Below are 12,363 nucleotides of genomic sequence, written 5' to 3'. Positions count from 1 at the left end.
GAGACAGGGTTTCTCTGTGGTTTTGGAGCCTGTCCTGGAACTAGCTCTTGTAGACCAGGCTGGTCTCGAACTCACAGAGATCCGGCTGCCTCTGCCTCCCGAGTGCTGGGATTAAAGGTGTGTGCAACCACTGCCCGGCAACATTGACTTCTTGATTCTCCAGCCTCTGTATCTTCAATTTACCATTTTCTTTTCTTTTTTCAGGGGGTGGGTACTCTTTTCTAGGGTGCACAGGGGACGTCTGCTTCCTTTGACATCTACATTAGGGGTCAGTACTCTGCTCATTTTTAATTGCTCAGTAGTGCTCCGTTGCGTGGAGGTGGCATCTGCTGCATTATACTCTTAGTGGACATTGAGCTTGTTTTTCTAGCTTGGTCTGCTTGGACTAAACTTGCTATGGTGTTCGGATGTCTTCATGTGGACATGCGGTTTCATTTCCCTTGGATAAATACCTAGGAGCGGAACAACTGACTTAAAATGTAACATTTAAAAATGTAAATTAGGTCTTGTCAGCTGCACTTCGCTAGTTTCTTGTTACATTTGGGATAAAATCCAACTCTTCTCCTCCCGTCTGGTCTTCATACAGTCTCCCCTGGCTCAGCATTCTGTCCGACGTCTCAAACACAGCAAGCGACTTCTCTTTTCCCTTGCAACACGCCTCAAATCCCTTCCTTTGACTTGTTTCCTGTAGGTGTGTTACCACACACTTAGCAGTTCACGGTCATAGAATTCAGGACCACAGTTTCCTCTGCTGGGGAGCAGCTCGGAGAAGCAGTGACTGCTGCCCTGTGACTCAGCCGACTGAGGCTGACTGCGCCCTCATCAGGAGACGCCGGGAGTCTCTGGAAGGTTCCAGAAGCTTCACTGTATGGTTGCTTTGCTCTGGTGCTCTGAGACCATCCTGGCAGGGACCTATTGTAGAGGATGCTGTTTGCCTCTGAAGGCTCCAGGCATGGACTGATCAAGAATCGTAGCAATGTCTTTAGTCTCATGCCCTCATGACGACACTCCTAGACAGCAGAATTCTTTAATGGGGGGACCCTACATATTAAAATGACCACGGGTCCAAGTTTATGCCCTTTTTGTGTTTTATTTTGTTTGGCAATGAATCTAGGTCATTATGCATGGTAGGAAGGAGCTCCAGGGCTGAGCTATAGCCCTGTCCCAGGTTTGTATCTTACTGCTTCAGCCTAGCGAACTAGCTCTAACTCAAGCCTTCAAAGCTTCGGATCTGCTCTTTCTGGAATGTTCTTTACAGATCATGCATGCATGGTTGTTCATGTCTTTTCATCTGCCTCCTAGATATTGTATCTCTAGTTTTTTAGTTTTTTGTTTTTTCTTTCTTTCTTTTTTTGTTTGTTTGTTTTTGTTTTTTGAGACAGGGTTTTTCTGTAGCTTTGGAGCCAGTCCTGGAACTAGCTCCTTTTTTTTTAATTTTTATTTTAAATTTATTTATTTATTAAGGATTTCTGCCTCCTCCCTGCCACCACCTCCCATATCCCTCCCCCTCCCCCGATCAAGTCCCTCTCCCTCATCAGCTTGAAGAGCAATCAGGGTTCCCTGACCTGTGGGAAGTCCAAGGACCGCCCACCTCCATCCAGGTTTAGTAAGGTGAGCATCCAAACTACCTAGGCTCCCCCAAAGCCAGTATGTGCAGTAGGATCAAAAACCCATTGCCATTGTTCTTGAGTTCTCAGTAGTCCTCATTGTCTGTTCTGCTATGTTCAGCAAGTCCAGTTTTATCCCATGCTTTTTCAGACCCAGGCCAGCTGGCCTTGGTGAATTCCCGATAGAACATCCCCATTGTCTCAGTGTGTGGGTGCACCCCTCGCGGTCCTGAGTTCCTTGCTCGTGCTCCCTCTCCTTCTGCTCCTGATTTGGACCTTGAGATTTCTGTCCGGTGCTCCAATGTGAGTCTCTGTCTCTGTCTCCTTTCATCGCCTGATGAAAGTTAATATTCAGGAGGATGCCTATATTGGAACTAGCTCTTGTAGATCAGGCTGGCCTTGAACTCACAGAGATCCGCCTGCCTCTGCCTCCCGAGTGCTGGGTTTAAAGGTGTCTTTGTTGTTTTGTTTGTTTGATTTTTTTTGGGGGGGGGACAGGGTTTTTCTTTGTAAAAACTCTGGCTGTCCTGGAACTCTCTCTGTAGACTAAGTTGGACTCAAACTCACGGAGATCCACTTGCCTCTACATTCTGAGTACTTGAATTAAAGGCACCAGGGTTATTTCTAGATTCTTGTCTGTGTTCTTTATTAGTTCTTTATCCTGGTTTATTTACTTTCGTCATCTGACATTATGTCCTATATTTATTTACCTGATTTATATTTTTATTTCTTTATTTATTTGGTTTTTAGAGACTGGGTTTCTCTGTATAGCTCTGGCTGTCCTGGAACTAGCTCTGTAGACCAGGCTGTCCTGGAACTCATAGAAATAAATCTACCTGCCTCTGCCTCCCGAGTGCTGCAGTTAAAGGCATGCACCACCCGGCTTTATTTACTTGTTTTTAAATCCATCTCTTTCTCCCTCTTTAAGATGCTACAAGAATAGGAATTATGGCCAGCAAGGTGGTTCCGTGGGAAAGGCACATGCCACCAAGCCTTACAATATAGTTCAGTCCCCAGAAACTGCACATGGGAAAAGAGAATTGATTGCCATAAGCTACCCTCTGACCTCCACAGAAATGCTGTGGCCTGTATGCTCACACACAGCACATACAAACAAAAATCAGTGTTAAAGTTGGTGAAGGCTAGAGTGATGCTTCAGAGGCTGAGAGCACTGGCTACCTACTATTCCTCAGGACCCAGACTGGCTTGTCTGCCAGTAGCTGCATGGCTGTTCATGAGGTTCATAATTCCAGTTCCTGGGGGTCTAGCGCCCTCCTCTGTCCTTCTTGGGCACTGCACACATGTGTTTTACCTGCAAGCAAAACACCCAACAATTTATATGGTGGTGCTTGCCTTTAATTCCAGCACACAGGAGGTAGAGAGAGGCTGATCTCTGTGAGTTGGAGGCCAGCCTGGTCTACAGAGAGAGTTCCAGGACAAAGATTACAAAGAAACCCTGCTTCAAAAAAAAAATCAAATAAATAAATAATTAATTAAAAAACAGGTAAATAGGGGCTGGAGAGATGGCTCAGAGGTTAAGAGCACTGCCTGCTCTTCCAAAGGTCCTGAGTTCAATTCCCAGCAACCACATGGTGACTCACAACCATCTGTGATGGGGTCTGGTGCCCTCTTCTGGCCTGCAGGCATACACACAGACAGACTATTGTATACATAATAAATAAATATTTAAAAAAAAAAACAAAACAGAGCCGGGCGGTGGTTGCGCACGCCTTTAATCCCAGCACTCGGGAGGCAGAGGCAGGCGGATCTCTGTGAGTTCGAGACCAGCCTGGTCTACAGAGCTAGTTCCAGGACAGGCTCCAAAACCACAGAGAAACCCTGTCTCGAAAAAAACCAAAAAAAAAACCCAAAAAACAAAACAGGTAAATAAATTCAGGATATAATATCAGATGATGAAATTAAATAAAAATAAACCAGGAAAAGGAGATAATGTCTAATGAGGAGCACAGGCAAGACTCTAGAGATGTTGTATATGTATGTATGTATGTATGTATCTATCATCTATCTATGTATCATCTATCTATCTATCTATCTATCTATCTATCTATCATCTATCATCTGTCAATCTCTCTATCTATCTGAAACTACAAAGGATACTGGGCTGAGGTTGGAGTGTGTGGGGCCGCACCTCAGATCTAAGAGCTGCAAGCACTGGAGAGGTTAAGAGCACTGGCTGTCCATTCCCAACAACCACATGGTGGCTCACACCTGCCTGTAAATCCCATTCCAGAGAATCAGGCACACTTTTCTGGACTCCACAGGCACTGGGCATGCACACGGTGTATATACACGCACGCAGGCAAAACATTCATACCATCAAATAAATGAGAGACGTTCAAGCGTTTTAAATTGGGGCATGGTAAGAGAAAGGGCCGAGGGACTGGACGGATGACTGCTCTTCCAAAAGACCAGGGCTCAATCCCCTGCACCCACATGTAAGCTCACAACTAACTGTCTGTAACTCTAGCTCCAGGGCATCTGATATCCTCACACACAAACAGACAGGCATGCAGGCAAAACACCAGTGTACATAAAAACAAATAAATATATTCTAGAGAGAGAGAGAAGGCCAAGTGATACATTTCTAAGCTGATTTTTGCTATGAGAGAATAAAATTATGATATCATGGAAGGAAGGAAGAGCTAACCCTGACTTTGGTTTTTAGAGCAGAGGCTGTGGGAAGGACATTCCAGGAAGGAGGGGCTGGCATTCAAAACGGGATGCCTGGGAGGTTTGCCTAATAAAACCAGACTTGTTGGCCCCTGGCTTTAATCCCAGCAGCTGCAAGGCTGAGGCAGAGGGATCTCTGTGAGTTCAAAGATGGCCTAGTCTACATAGAGAGTTCCAGTCCAGTCAGGGCACCAGAGTGAGACCTTGTCTTATAATAATAATAATAATAAATAAATAGGAGGAGAATGGAAGGGAAGGACAGATAGAAAGATTTTTATAAAAGTATATGTGTGTGTAAGTGTATGTAAATATGTATATGTTCATCTCAAGGAGGAGCCCTGTCACTCAAAGGGTGGATCCTAGTGGAGACTTTGACTTCTAGGGAAATCCCCTATTGTCTGGCAGCCCCAAGACAGGTCAGGGTCCAATCTCAGCTCTGCACCTGCCGCCTGTGCGTCCTACCCATCCAAGCATCAACTTACCCTTGTCTATACAGTGGGAGTGAGATTCTGCAGGTCTGCTACTCAGAAGCTGTGTAGTGTGGAGCAAGTAAGCGTTCTCCACCTCACTTGGTTTATGAAGCCTATCCCAAACCTAGCGGGGATAGCGCACACCCTCAATCCCAGCACTCAGGACGCAGCGACAGGTGGTTCACTGAGACCAGCCTGGTCTACAGAGTGAGTTCCAGAATAGCCAGGGCTGCACAGAGAAACCCCATCTTGAAAAGACCTGAAAAAGGCAGGGTGATGATGGCTGCTGCCTTTAACTCCAACCCTTGTGAGGCAGAAGCAGGTGGATTTCTGTAAGTTTGATGCCAGCCTGTTCCAGGACAGGTTCCAAAGCTATAGAGAAACCCTGTCTCAGGAGACCTCAAAAAAAAAAAAAAAAGCCTATCCCAGCTAGGAATGTAACTCAGTTGGAGCTCAATTGGTAGAATATTTACTTGCCTGCCCTACAGAGCCCCTGGCTTGATTTCCCAGCACCAAGCAAAAGCCAGGCATGGTGGCACAGACCTGTGATCTCAGCACTTAGGGGAGAGGTAGAGGCGGGAAGACCAGAAATTTAAGGTCATCTTTCTCTACACAGAACTAGAGGCTACCTGGAGCTGTTTAAACAAACCAAAGCATTCATATCGGCCCCCAAGAGATGGCTCAGAGGCTAAGAGCACTGGCTGCTCTTCCAGAGCCCTGAGTTTGATTCCCAGCACCTATATGTTAACTTACAACCATCTGTAACTCCAGTTTCAGAGGCTCCAAGGCCTTCTTTTGATCTTTAACAGCACATAGGCACAGACACATTACATAGACGTACTTGCAGACAAAACACCTATACACATAAAAAAAAAAATCAGTCAACGAGCAAGTTATTAAATAAATACATATGCCGGGTGGTGGTGGCGCACGCCTTTAATCCCAGCACTCGGGAGGCAGAAGCAGGTAGATTTCTGTGAGTTCGAGGCCAGCCTGGTCTACAAAGTGAGTTCCAGGACAGCTTCCAAAGCTACAGAGAAGGGGGCTGGAGAGATGGCTCAGTGGTTAAGAGCATTGCCTGCTCTTCCAAAGGTCCTGAGTTCAATTCCCAGCAACCATATGGTGGCTCACAACCATCTGTAAAGAGGTCTGGCGCCCTCTTCTGGCCTTCAGGCTTACACACAGACAGAATATTGTATACATAATAAATAAATATTAAAAAAAAAACAAAAAAAAACAAAGCTACAGAGAAACCCTGTCTTGAAAACCCTAAATAAATAAATAAATTACTAAAGGTTTTGTGTCTTTTGTTTATTTCTTTTGGGAGGGTTCTTGAGATAGCCTCTTTATGTACCCAGAATGGCCACAAATTTATGGCCATCCTCCTGCCTCAGCCTCCATAGTGCTGGATCGTAGGCACGTCCAGAGGTATCTGCAATCACCATGGCCAGTAGGGGGGATCTGACTAAGTAGCTGGTGTTGAGTCTAACTTTGAAAGTCTGACCCCAAATAGTTTATTATAGGCATATTGAGGTACAGCACAATTTGGTGAAAGCTTCCCTGGTGATAATCCACTCAATCCCGTGTGTGCACAACAAAGCTTCACGCATGACTAAAACACATGTGTAATATCTCCCATAAAGATGGGCTCCTATCATGAGAAGGGTCTGGGGAGGGTGCAGTGGGGTCTTGCCCACACAGCAAGACTATTAACCATGTCTGTTCCCAGCCTTCTGGGTGGAGAACAGGTCATACATGCCTTCCTTTGAAGGGATAAGCCTGTGTGTTTAACATTCCTGGTTCCCCTATCTGTGAGCACACGGACCTCTCTGTGCCTCCCACAGGCATGGGCTATCACATCCGGTTTATACCTAGTTTATACCTGAGGTTCATATAGAAATTCCCAGCCACAGTCACTCAGCTGTGAGAGCTGGGCTGTCTCACAGGGGACATTTGGGAAAGACTTGACTTCCCCTGAAACCCTGGTCTATACATCACTGTCTCATTTTAACTCTGATGTGACCAGAACAATCTCAGGAACCACCAATGACCTCTGACCTCAGGAGATGATCTGGGGCCTTGTGCCTCCTCCCTTCCTCTCCCTACTTCTTTCTATGTTACCCACAGTCTCGGGGGGGGGGGGTGTACTAGGGGGTGGCTGGGTCTAGAGGGAACTAGAGGCTTGGACACCTGAGGACTGCACTCTACCACTGAGTTAGAGCCGGTACAGAGGAACGGAGCTCCTCCCAGAGCCAAACGCTCCATGAAAAGTTTCTGCACCTCATAAACCTCTCTGGCAACACAAGAATCGAAATCAGACCAAATCAAACCAAATTCGAAAAAGCCCAGGTTTAATGAATACCAATGTTCTGGGTGGCCTTCCAGCCCCCCCAGAGAGGAGACAACGGGGTGGGGGGGGAAGGGAGGGGACACCGGAAAACCAAGTGTTTGTTCTTTGAGGTCAATTTAAATACCCTGCATCTCTGGGGAGGGGTTACCATTTGGCGGGCTTTCTCAGAGGTGGAGTCTGGACTGAGGCAACTCCCAGGGGAGGGGGTTTGGGATGGAACTTCCAACCAAACATTCCAAACTCGCTGGGTATATATATGGATGCCAGGCGCTGCGGGCTTCTGGCTCCGCAGGTGTTAAAACCCTCCTAGAACCCATCCAGCCCCCTCTGTCCTGGTAATTTCCTCTTCTTTTCAGTCTACAGCCTGCCTACTGTCTCCTCCGGGAAGCTCTGACTACCACCGGGACCGAATTCTTGGCTGCTCAACCTCACCCCTGTGCGAGTCATCATGAAAACTTCTTCCTCACATTATCTTGTTTAAAACCCACAAAACCTCACCCGCGCATCGCGCCTCTGCCCTGGAGGAGCATTATCATTACCTGGGAAGCTTTTAAATATCTTGTTTGCCCAGACCCAATCCCCAGACACTCTGATTTAATTGGTCTGGAATGCTGTCTGGGCATTAGGATTTTTTTTCTCCTCCTCCCCTTCTTCAGTGTATCAGACTTTTTATTTTATTTTATTTATTAATTTTTTTTATAAGCTTTGCAGGCACTTGGCAGCCAGGGTGGAGGTCCATGACCTCTGGGAGAAAACCATGACTCCTCTTATATAGCCATGGGCACCAAGACACAGAGTCACTAATTGTGTGGCCTAGGGTCACACAGCCAGTAAATAATGGAGCCAGACTGGAACACAGAAAGTCTGACTTCAAAGTGTGATGGGGCTGTGGGGCAGCTGTGATTCCCCTAGTGACAGAGAAGCCTGGGACTGTGGGGTAGCTCTGTTCTGAGACAGACTCAGGCCCCTCCGGCACAGGATATTTTTAACCTAGGAGCTGGTGCTTCTTGCAAACATCCTGTGGAGACTTAAACACTGCGCAGATTGTTTGCGGCTGGTGGGCTCTTTCTCTGCTGAGGTAGCCTTGGAGCCAATCCTGTTCCAGCCCCTGGAGCGGGTCAGAGGATCCAGGCGAGCTTGAAGACAGTGTGGGAGGCGTGTGTGTGCATGTGCGTGTGCACACTTGTGTATCTGCAAATCTCTTCATTCATGGGTTTGGGGCCAAATACATCAGCAAGCTTTCAGATGCCAAGTTGGAAGTACCCCTAAAATACAAAATGTACACTGTCTTTAAATTGACAATCTCACTTATAGAAAGTTCCACACACAGTGCCCCACAAGGAAGCTGGGCATGGTGTGCATACACTTAATTCCAGCACTTGGAAGAGATGGGCGTAAGAGGGTTAGGGGTTCAAGGCCATCACCAGTTATACACAGTTCAAAGCTAGCCTAGGCTACATTAAACTGACAGAGAGGGGAGAGACAGACAGACAGACAGACTGACTCACAGAAGTGATATAGCCAGGAGACTATTTTTTTTTTGTTTGTTTGTTTTTTGTTTTTCGAGACAGGGTTTCTCTGTGGTTTTGGAGCCTGTCCTGGAACTAGCTTTTGTAGACCAGGCTGGTCTCGAACTTACAAAGATCCGCCTGCCTCTGCCTCCAAAGTGCTGGGATTAAAGGCGTGCGCCACCACCGCCCGGCTTGCCAGGAGACTATTTATTATAGCTAGTGTTACTTACAGCATTCCCATTGGACAAACAAAATGTCCATCAACAGAAGGGATTAACCTTGGCAGGACACAGCCACACAAGAAGAAAGCCAAACTGGTTACTGATGTGAAAAATGTGTTCAAGATACATTGTTTGGTAGAAAGAAAATGTAAGTTGAGCTGGTTGGTGGTGGCTCGCGCCTTTAACCACAGCACTTGGGAATCAGAGAATCAGAGATAGGCGTATCTTTGTGAGTTCGAGGCCAGCCTAGTCTACAAGAGCTAATTCCAGAACAGGCTCTAAAACTACAGAGAAACACTGTCAAAAAAAAAAAAAAAAGGAAGTTGTAAAACACGTACAAGCCAGTCATCGCCAGGTGTGATAGTACACTCCCTTTATCACAGGGTGTGGGGGCGTGGGGAAGGGGGCGTGGCAAGATCTCTGTCTAGGCCAGCTAGAACTACATCGTGAAACTTACAGTTTAGGGTTCTTGAAATGGTAACCTAGGGGTCTGGATCTGGTTTGTTTTCTTTGCCAGTTAAAGAATTAAAAGCCCCAATGCCAGCCTTATATTCCCAAAAAGGTTGGGATGTAGGGGATCTCCAGCTAGGAGCCCCATTCCAGGCTCTGGTCTCACTCCTCCCTTTCCAAACCCATCTCTTGAGAGAGGGGTCATCACTTGGTGGGCAGGGTTTATAGAGAGATGGGGGTGGGGCTTGGATGGAGCTTCCACCTGAAACTGAGAAAGCCCACCAAAAGTCAGGTCCTCCCTGGGGCTGCTCAAGATCACACCTACATGCTATATAAGACCTGGTAGCCACATTTGCTGTGTGAATCCGCCCCTGCGTTCCTAAAGGTGACCCAGGAGTGGCTTTGCTCTGTCCAGGTTAAAACTGGATTTACTAATTTGGCCTGATCTGTCTACTTACATCAGTGGTGGCTTTACTACTTGGGGATTTAAACTGTTCAAGCAGGAAAAAAAAAAATCTATGGTGAAATAGGTAGCAACAGAGAAAACTCAAGCACTGCAAACAGAATCAGCAGTTACACGCAACAAGTTGGGAGAGGAACTGAACTCCAGCAGCAAGTGGGGGGGGGGGCGGAACCGCACACAGGCGACGGGTGGGGGGGCGGAACCGCACACAAGCGGCAGGTGGGGGGGGAGGAACCGCACACAAGCGGCAGACACACAGAGAAAGATCCTTTGCAAAGCAGACAAGGGACCCAGGGAACGGACACTCGGGACCCAAGAAAGATGAAAAATCTTGACGGAAAATCTAGTCTCTTCTTGAGAACTGGGGGTTTTAAAGCCTCGAAAGAATTTCCCTCCCCTACTTCAGGGCTCCTGAGTTTGAAGAAAGCTAGAATGGTTGATTGCCTTCAAATTGTTGTGTGACATGGCCTGTTTTGTCATCAGCAGCCCCCTGCCGATGGGAGACAAAAACTGTTGGACTTTTTGTCTCCTTAAGGAAAAAGTGGCCATTTTGGAAATTCACCATTTTATTACCTAGCAATGCCCCCCCCCCCACTTCTAACAGAGAGTCTAACTCCTAGATTCTCAAAACTTAGTATGAAGAACAAAACAGAACAAACAAGCAAACAAATATCACCCATACGGACAGTCCCAGACTTGAGAGAGATTTGAGTCCGAGGGCCATGCACACACAAGAGTCTTCCAGTTAGACCATGCTGCTGTGTGTGTGTGTGGGGAGAGAGCGGGAGTCCAATGACAGTGTCAATGTTGGGGGGACTTTTCACCCCTTCCTCAAGAACGGCACCTTGATGCCTACTGGGCAATCTGCAGTTTAATAATAATAAAGCCCTGTGCTTGGTAAGCAGCTGGCAGAGTGCGAAACAGTGGCCAACACCTTGCCCTAAGAATAAGGAAAAGGTTGAAGTACTACAAAGTGGATGAGAATGGTAAAATAGTCTCCTTGGTTGAGAGTGCCCTTCAGATGTGCGGGATGCTGGAGTCTTGTGGCCACTTGACAGACATTACTATGGTAAGTGTTGTCTGACTTAATGTTTCGGCAACCCAGAAGAAAAAGTCAAGAAACGAGAAAAAAAATTGTGTCTTAGTCAGGGTTACTATCGCTGTGATGAACACCGTGACCAGAAGCAAGTTGGGGAGGAAAGATTTATTTATTTATTTATTTATTTATTTATTTATTTATTTATTGGTTTTCCGAGACAGGGTTTCTCTGTGGCTTTGGAGCCTGTCCTGGAACTAGCTCTGTAGACCAGGCTGGTCTCGAACTCACAGAGATCCGCCTGCCTCTGCCTCCCGAGTGCTGGGATTAAAGGCGTGCGCCACCACCGCCCGGCTGGTAGTTTGGAATTCTTGATCTTCATTAGTATAGCCCGAACTTCCTAGAGACTGAGGTCTAATTAATAGGAAGTTAAGCCAGGTGGCGGTGTTCTCAGAATGACTGGGTGGGAAACCGCTACACCTGCAGTGTCAGAGACCTCAGACATTGCGCTGTCGGAGAAACGGAGCTCTGATGAAGTGCAGATCAACTGTATTTCCCTTCACGGTTACGTCGCAGTGGGAACACCCCTGCCCAGCACAGCAGGGAGCAACGTCCCATCCCGAGCTCCTTCCTAGCTCCGTGACAAAGCTCATGACGGCGCACATAGTCAAGCATGCCTTTGAGATCCCCTGCTCACTGGTAAAAACCCTCTGCAGCTCCTGCTGAATGCCGTCATCAACCGTTGTCCCTGGGGAAGACTCAACAGGTTTTGGGTGAGCAGGGACCGGAAGCTGCAGGCTGTGGGTGTGTTCCTGCCCAGTGATTCAGACCATCCCTCGCCAAGGTGCTCCCACCCCAGGTCTCTCAGGAATGAGTGTTTTGCTGATGAGCTCATCTGTGACGCCGAGGGCTCCTGCAACTCCCACGCCATCAAGAAGCATGAGCTGGACCGTGTGGCCAAGTCTAACTGCTCATTTCCTACTGCTGCCTAAACTGTGTGTCCTTTAGGACAACTGAAAACGGTGTGCGCACACCTGTAACTCCAGCGCTTGGGAGGCTAAGGACGGTGCGTAGTGAGACTGTGTCAAAGAGGGATCTCATCCTGTCCTTCATATCTACCCTCGCCCTCCTTGACTCATCTCACTAAAAACATTATTTATTTGATCACTGAGTTTTTTGTTTGTTTTTTTTGTCGCCATCTTAAATTATGTACTCCTAATAAAATACTGTGAGTTCTGGGTATGTGCCTCCACTGCCCCAGCCTTTTTTTTTTTTTTTTTTAAAGCCTGGCAGTGGTGGCATAGGCCTTTTAATTCTAGCACTGGGGAGGCAGAGGCAGGCAATTTCTGTGAGTTCCAGGATAGCCTACATAGTGAGGCTTGTGGATTTTTTTTTTTTTTAATCCTCAGAGCCGCACTGATGAAGGCAAATATTCAAATGAGGCTGCCACTCTGGTGTCTATGGAAGCCATTTGTGGTATAAGTAACCAGAACCAGTGCTTGCTTTATTTATTCATTAGGTTCTTTATTTCAGATTAAAAAAAATTAGGCATATATATATATAT

General features: G+C 46.9%; 1 pseudogene; it reads left to right on the top strand.

Annotated features, from left to right (window-relative positions):
• Window positions 1-11,254: 11,254 nt before the first annotated feature.
• LOC113457375 lies at window positions 11,255-11,791 on the top strand (annotated as a pseudogene).
• The last annotated feature ends 572 nt before the right edge of the window (window positions 11,792-12,363 follow it).

This window comes from Microtus ochrogaster, chromosome 2, assembly GCF_000317375.1.
Source record: "Microtus ochrogaster isolate Prairie Vole_2 chromosome 2, MicOch1.0, whole genome shotgun sequence".
Taxonomy (NCBI): domain Eukaryota; kingdom Metazoa; phylum Chordata; class Mammalia; order Rodentia; family Cricetidae; genus Microtus; species Microtus ochrogaster.
This window is presented reverse-complemented; position numbering and strand designations above follow the sequence as displayed.